We start from the raw sequence: 8,026 nt of genomic DNA, 5'->3' as shown, positions 1-8,026 counted from the left end.
CAGGGAATGAGGAAAGGTGCAGCAGACTCATATCGTTTCATATCGCCAAATCATATTGTTTCCTTGCGGCCCGGTAGCACATGCTTTGCTGGTTGGTGGTTGGTGGTTGGGGACCACTGCCATAATAATCATGGTTGTGTGAATAAGTGACTGTTAGCTTATTGAAGAGCAACTGCAGCAACACACTCAGCGAGTCAGTGGCATTTCAGGGCGAGACACTCCACAAGGACTGAAAAATATAAGGGAAGGGAAGAGAAACGAGGATCTTGACCCCGTATTTAGACTGTCCATTTTCCTAAATAGATGCGCCTAACCCACTGAGTTCAAAGTCAAAGAACGTAAATGTCACTTTGAGATTCGTTTTCTTCCCAGACGTACAATAGAATTTATGAAAAACTGTACACAGAGGATGACAATGAATGTGCAAAAGAAGACAAAGTTCCTCTTGCTTTTTGGGCAAAAGTTCTTGCGGAGGTCTTGTGGGGGTGTATGGGGTGTCAGGGAGGGGTAGCACCACTGGTGAGGGAACATATCACGTCCTTTTCAGGGCGGTTAGTCCACCTTTGGTCCCCACCTGGCACTCAGCTCTCACCTGTGGCTCCCCGTAGCTGTTTGCATGCGACAGTGACCACACCCCAGGCAACAGCTTCGACAAGCCAGCTAAACCAGGTGAGGGTAGCCGACGGGTCTCAAACCCTCGGTGAGATAGGGAGTTGTCTATCCCAGCATGTAAAGACAGACTCTGGTGGATTGAGCGGACAAGACCAATGGAAGATCCAACAGTCAAGAAGACGGTCTCTGCAAGTGTCGTGGAACATATAGAGCAGGACAAGACACAGAAGATGTCCTGGTCATCCACTGCACCTAGTCCCATCTCCAGCCGTCTCGACTCTGTCTTGCCACTGGATCCAGATGGGAACTGGGAAGAGAGAGCGAGGCTGACGCTGCGCAACTCTCCCTCACTTAAATCCAAATCATGCGCTAGTCTCAACACCATCAATGGTGTCGATGTCTTCATCGACGACAACGATGGATGAACATGTATGGGGTCTCAGAAACACCTTCGGATTGACTCTGGATGAAAGCCTGAGATTAAAACGGATGTAACAACAATGAAATCCTGGAGAAATCAGCTGTTTCCCTCAAACACCGGGCGTCGAGGAAAACAGTCAAAAGAAATGACACAAGGTATGTGGAACGCGCGGCCAGGGAGTCCAATTGGCTGAGCTGTAGCTCTTGGCTGGCTGGTTAGGTGGATTGAGTGGGTGGGGACTTCGGTGTGGAGGAGCCTACTAGTTTGGAAAGGGTTAGCTTGTAGCCTATGTCTGCAAAAGGGAGGGGGGTTGAGATTAAAGGGGGAGGGCGGGAGACTGTGGAATACTCCAGAAGTAAGGGTAGCCAAAAAAGGGGTGCATCAAGTGAAAGACCTGAAGTAATGGGGGTCAACAAATTGAGGAAAATCGGTGAATTGGAGGAATTAATAGTTATGTATAAAATTAAAGGTCAGAAGAAAGGAGAAGGAAGATTTAGAGCCCTTAATCCTTTGAAAGTGGCAGCAGCATTACAGAACCAAATAGGTAAAGGATTCCAGGCCAAGATTTTGTCTAATGGATTGCTGAAAATTTGTTGCAAAGACATTGACCAATATAACAGTGCTAAAATGGTGGGAAAATTGGTTGTGAAAGTGGAGTGTATTACTCTGAAAGAAAGGAAGGGAGTTAAGGGGATAGTGTATGGTATTTGGTCTGGCATGACTGAAAAGGAAATTTTGGACAATATTAAAGGTGGTCAAGTGATTGAAGCCAAACGATTAAAATCGAGAGAAGGTGGTAATTGGGATTCCCCTGTTCTTCTGGTTTTTGCAGATGATGTTCTTCCAACTAGAGTCTATCTTGGGTGCATGTCTTATCAAGTTAGAGAATACATTAGGCCTCCCTTACTGTTATAATTGCCAGAGATCTGGACATGTTGCTGGTTCATGTCGAGGTAAAAGAAGATGTATGAAATGTGGAGAGGATCATGATATTAAAGCATGTAAGGCAGCGGTGCCTAAATGCAGTAACTGTGGAGGGGACCATATAGCGGTGTTCAGAGGATGTGAGTGTTTTAGTAAGGCAAAGCAGATTCAGGATGTTAGTATCCAACAAAAAATATCATATGCTGAAGCAGTAAAGAAAGTTGATAGAGAGCGAAGGATAAGTGAAGAAAAGATTGGAATGATGGGGAGTCAGTTCATTCCAAGTTCTCCAACTATGGTTCCTTCAGGCATGTTGTTGATGACTAAAGAGTCTTTTTTAGCATTTGTTGTTGATGTACTGGTCGGGGCTAAAACTACAGCCAAGAGGTTGGATATGATAAAAGTAGTTGTTGGAGCTGCAGAGAGATTCCTTGATATAATACAGATTTCGCCAGAAAAATTACATGGGTATATGACAGACAAACAATCACTGAATACTTCCCAGTTGTTGGGATCAGAGAGCACGGAGGAGCTTTATGTGGATGAAGAGGCCAATAATCAGTATTTCGATGTTTTTAATATTACAATGGAATGCAAGAAGTTTATCTGCAAATGGTCAAGAATTAATAAGATTTATTGGAACTTTTAAAAACAAACCTGATTTGATATGTATACAGAAGACATGGTTAAAGCCTCATTTAGATTTCATGATCCCTGGATATGATAGTTTGAGAGCAGACAGAACAGGTAAATCTAGTGGAGGGTGTGCAACTTTCATAAAAACAGGACTCCAGTTTAGAAGACTTGATATTAAATCTAACATTGAAATTGTGGCTGTGGAGGTTTGGAGCTCTCGTGGTCAAATAACTTTGATTAACTTTTATAATCAAGGTAATATGATGTTATCAGATTTGGATGAAATTATGAATTAGGTAAGATCCCCAGTAACCTGGGTTGGAGATTTCAATGCCCATAATCCTATATGGGGTAGTGAAAGTAAAGATAGTAATGGAGCAGTAATAGAGGAGTTTCTAGATAAATACAACATGGTACTGCTAAATGACGGAAGGCCTACAAGATTTAATATTGTAAAGAACACATGTAGTCACTTAGACTTACCTATCACTTCCTCAAACTTAGCTAGGGTTGGGGAATGGGATGTTATGGACAGATACACACGAGGAAGTGATCACTATCCTATATTATGTAGATTTGGTAGAAATTTGATAGTAGAAGTTGAGGAGAGGTCTGCTAGGTATAATTTTTCTTTGGCCCATTGGGATGGGTACCAGGAGAAAGCTGTGGATATAATAGAAGAGATTGATAGCGAGGGCTCCATAGATGATTGGAATGAATCCCTCTGTTCTATAATTCATAAAGTTGCTTAGTTGACTATTCTGCTACGGAATGTACTTAAGGCTCGAGCAATAGTTCCATGGTGGAATAAAAATTGTGATATAGCAGTAAGAAACAGAAATAGAGTTTACAGGAAATTAAGAAAGTACCCAGTGTTAGATAATGTTATGGAGTATAAAAAGAAAAGAGCAGTAGCAAGGAGAGTAATTAAAAATGCAAAGAGGGATAGTTGGAGAAGATTTTGTGGAACCCTGGGCCCTGAGACACCTATAAAGCAGCTATGGATGATCATTCACAGAATCTCAGGGATGTATAGGAAACCATCTATCCCAGCTTTGCTGGAAGGAGATATTGAAGCTGTAACCAATAAGGAAAAGGCTGATATGTTTGTAGAGGTGTTCCAAGCGTTACACAGTTCTGGAGAGTTAGGTGATTTGAGAAAGGAAATTATGTTGAAGGAAATTTGGAAATTGGACAGGAGTTTGGATGATAATAGCTCCATAAATTTGTTTTTCTCCCTTCAGGAATTGCAGGAAGCTGTCCAATCAGGTTCAAACACTTCTCCTGGTAGGGATGGACTGTGTTATGAATTGCTTAAGCATTTAGATGACTCTGTATTAATAGAAATTCTAGCATTGTTTAATTCAGTGTGGAAAGAAGGAAAATTACCAGTAGAATGGAAGCATGCGGTGGTAGTTCCAGTTTTAAAGCCAGGCAAGGACGCCTCTAGTCCTAGTTCATATCGGCCTATAGCTTTAACGTCAGTGCTTTGTAAAACTATGGAACAGACCTGTTTATTTTTTGGAAAATAAGGGACATTTTGCTGCCTATCAAAATGGTTTTAGAACTGGAAGATCAACAATGGAATCTGTTGCCCTTTTAGATCATGACATTAAAAAAGCATTTCAAAATAGAGAAGTAATGGTAAGTGTATTTCTAGATATTGAAAGAGCATATGACTCACTATGGAGGGATGGCTTATTAATTAAACTCTATGATGCGGGAACTAGAGGTAGAATGTTTAATGGGATCAAAGATTTCCTTAAGGAAAGGTCAATTCAAGTAAGAATAGGCAGAACAAGCTCCAAGTCAGTTAAAATAGGTAATGGTTCCCCTCAAGGAAGTGTCATTAGTCCAGTTCTTTTTAATGTCATGATAAATGATATCTTTGATCAGGTAGGGACAGGATTTGGCAAATCATTGTTTGCAGACGATGGTGCAATCTGGAAAAGAGGAAGAAGCATCAAGTACATATTAAGGCAGGTACAAAAGGCTTTAATATCAGTTGAAAACTGGGCTAATAAATGGGGTTTCAGGATTTCTGCTTCTAAGTCCAAATACATGATTTTTAGCTTTAGAAGAAAGAATCCTGATTGTGAATTGTGTCTATATGATTCTCCACTAGAAAGAGTCAAGGTATTCAAGTTTTTAGGCATCTGGTTTGATGAAAGACTTACTTGGAGGGTTCATATAGGTAAAACAATTGGAAAGTGTGAGAAAGTTTTAAATGTTATGAGAAGTATTGCTGGATGCGACTGGGGAGCAGGGCGGGAAACTATGTACTTAATATATCTAGCTATGATTAGATCAGTTATAGATTATGGTGGTATTGTTAATGGTTCCGCTGCTGCAGCAGTGCTTGGAAAACTAGACACTGTGCAGTCCAAAGCACTTAGACTCTGTTGTGGAGGTTTTAGAACAACATCAGTCCCGGCATTATGTGTGGAGATGGGAGAAATGCCTCTGTATTTAAGAAGAATTCAGTTGGGCCTGCAGTATTGGGTAAAACTAAATGGATTCAATCACAGCTGTCCACCAAAGTGTCTTTTGCAAGGGAAGTCGGAGCACCAAAGCAAAATTAAAAGATACCCATTTTTAGATTTGGTTAATAACCGGGCTGTGAAATTGAAACTAACTGAGGAAGACATAGTTGGCCAAATTTGCTTGCCACCCGTCCCTTTTTGGCTCTTTCCAGAACCAGAAGTAGGCCTGTTCCTCCTTTTTCAGCTTAAAGGAAGCAGTGTAATTTCATCAGCGTTGATCACAAATGAATATTTAAATAATAAATGGGGATCTTATATGAAGATTTTTACTGATGGCTCAGTGGACCCAGAGAGCAGTAGGGCAGGATTTGGGATGTATGTGTCTCAACTTGGAGTTAAGATTGGTCACCGGGTTTCCGATGGTGTGTCTGTCTTTGCAACAGAATTATTAGCAATCCTCTGGGCCTTATGGTGGATAGAAGACTCTTGACCACATGGGGTTTATCATCTGTTTGGATTCTGCTGCTGCCCTAGAGTCTATAAAAGGGAGTAAATCAAAAGCTCGTCCTGACATAGTTATTGAGATTCTCTTAGTGTTGTTTAGAGTAGGGAAGATGGGTTGTGCAGTTAGATTTTCATGGATACCTGGGCATGCTGGGGTGGTGGGAAATGAAATTGTGGATGGCATTGCAAAGTCTTCCTTACAGAGCAGGCAAATAGAAGTTAGAGTTCCCCTGGGCAGAGCAGAATTGAGAAGTAGGATTTAAAAAGGTATAGCGAAGAAGTGGCAGCAGGAGGGTTGGAAAAATGAATTAAGGGCCAGGCATTATTTTTCTAGTCACCCACTAGTTAAAAAGGTCTCAGACTGCTACCTTTTAAGTCGTAGAGATATGGTGAAATTTACAAGACTTAGATTGGGGCATTGTGGGCTAAACTATTATTTAAAGATACATGTAATAGGAAAGCATCCTACTGGATTATGTGACTGTGGTAGTCCAGAGACAGACCAGCATGTTTTGCTGAGCTGTAATCGATACAAAATTGAAAGAAGCATGCTGTTCAAGAGGCTATCTGGCTTAAATTTATTTTGGTTTTCTATCAATCTTTGTTTGGCCATCAAGAGAATCAGCATCTGATTGAAGAGTATTATTCAATTTATACGTGAGACTAGGTTGTATGCGAGAATTTGAGTTCCTTTAAGTTCTATAATTAATTATACATCCAGCGCAGGGATGTAATACGCCCAGATGCGTCTAAATAGCCGGAAATAGAAGACGAAGAATGCGGAATGCGCACGCGCACTGAGCCGGCACAGTGTCGCCGGTGCACATGCGCATTGATGTGTGGGGACCGGCAGCACATCCGTAGGTGTATCATGGTGTTCCGCAGCCCCTGTGCCGACAGGTGAGCAGTCGCTGATCCGTGGAGCTGTGGTTGGGAACTGGTGAGTGATTCGGGGCGGGAGCTGTCGGTGGAGTGGGGTGTGAGGCTGGAAACCCCGACTTGTTAGCACACTAAGAAGCAGGCCTTTGCTGGAAGAGCGAGTGAAGGGATGTTGCTGCCACCTCCAGGCCCGCTGGGGTTACCGTGGCAACAGACAACAATGGTTCTTGGTTCTTGATCCTCCAAAATATTCCGCATGGAACTTAAACTGGAGGTGGCGGAGGGTGGGCTTTTGAAGAAGAAAATGGTGTCAGAGTGGAGGGACACAGGCGGCCATTCCTGATGTGTGTGTGTGTCCGTCCGTATCTGTGTTAAAAAATATGGTGTCAGAGTGGAGGGACACAGGCGGCCATTCCTGATGTGTGTGTGTCCGTCCGTATCTGTGTTAAAAAATACTCAGCCCATTTCTATCAACACACATCAAAGTTGCTGGTGAACGCAGCAGGCCAGGCAGCATCTCTCGGAAGAGGTACGGTCGACGTTTCAGGCCGAGACCCTTCGTCAGGACCATTTCTATTATATTTTCCCCCTCTTACCTTAAATGCATGTCCATTTCCAGCATCTGCAGAATTCCTGTTGTTTCCTTTAGTGTTTGATTAATTCCTACTGTCTACCCTATCTCTGCTTCTCATAATTTTGAGATCTTCTGTCAGATCTTCCGATAGCCTCTGGGGAGAACACCCTGTCTGTCCAATCTATCTTTAGAGCTGGTTCCCTCAAGTTGTTGAGAATCACTGCCACCCATCCAACAATCTCTTTGACTCAATACTGTCAGGAAGGAGGTACAGGAGCATCAGGACTAGGTCTGCCAGAGTTTCTTCCCTCAGGCTGTGATATCCTGCCACCCCTAAGGTCTTGTCCATGGAACGGAGAGCTTTTACTGTACAGGAGTTGTGTGTTTTGTTTTTAAACTGAGGGTGACTTATGTAAAGTTCATAAGACATAGGAGCAGAATTAGGCCATTTAGCCTATCGAGTGTGCTCCACCATTCAATCATGGCCATCCTTTTTTCCCCTCCTCAGTCCCACTCCCCAGACTTCTCCCTGTAACTTTTGATGCTGTGTCCAATCAAGAATCTAACAAGTTCTGCTTTAAATATACCCAACGACCTGGCCTCCACAGCTGCCTGTGGTAACAAATTTCACAAATTCACCACCCTCTGGCTAAAGAAATTTCTCTGCATCTCTGAATTAAATGGACGTTCCTATCCTGAGGCTGTGCCCTCTTGTCCTAGGCTCCCCAACCATGGGAAATATCCTTTCCACATTTACTTTCAAACATTCACATACTTTCAATGAGATCCCCCCCTCATCCTTCTGAATTCCAGTGAGTACAGGCCCAGAGCCATCAAACGTTCCTCATATGATAAGCCTTTTATTCCTGGAATCATCCTAGTGAACCTCCTCGGAACCCTGAAATTAAACACATCTTTTCTTAGATAAAGAACCTGAAACTGTTCACAATACTCAAGGTGAGGCCTCACCACTGTCTTATAAAACCTCAGAAT

General features: G+C 42.5%; 1 protein-coding gene across 4 annotated transcripts in view; it reads left to right on the top strand.

The window, feature by feature from the left end:
- Positions 1-6,408: 6,408 nt before the first annotated feature.
- c2h20orf96 (chromosome 2 C20orf96 homolog) overlaps positions 6,409-8,026 on the top strand; it is a 40,620-nt gene continuing 39,002 nt past the window's right edge. For 3 of the 4 annotated variants that reach the window (XM_063074098.1, XM_063074107.1, XM_063074078.1), the window contains exon 1: positions 6,409-6,520. The gene's annotated coding sequence lies outside the window, so the exon portion shown is untranslated. The remainder of the gene's footprint in view (positions 6,521-8,026) is intronic. The other variant, XM_063074087.1, reaches the window with a different exon arrangement.

This window comes from Mobula hypostoma, chromosome 2, assembly GCF_963921235.1.
Source record: "Mobula hypostoma chromosome 2, sMobHyp1.1, whole genome shotgun sequence".
NCBI lineage: Eukaryota > Metazoa > Chordata > Chondrichthyes > Myliobatiformes > Myliobatidae > Mobula > Mobula hypostoma.
This window is presented reverse-complemented; position numbering and strand designations above follow the sequence as displayed.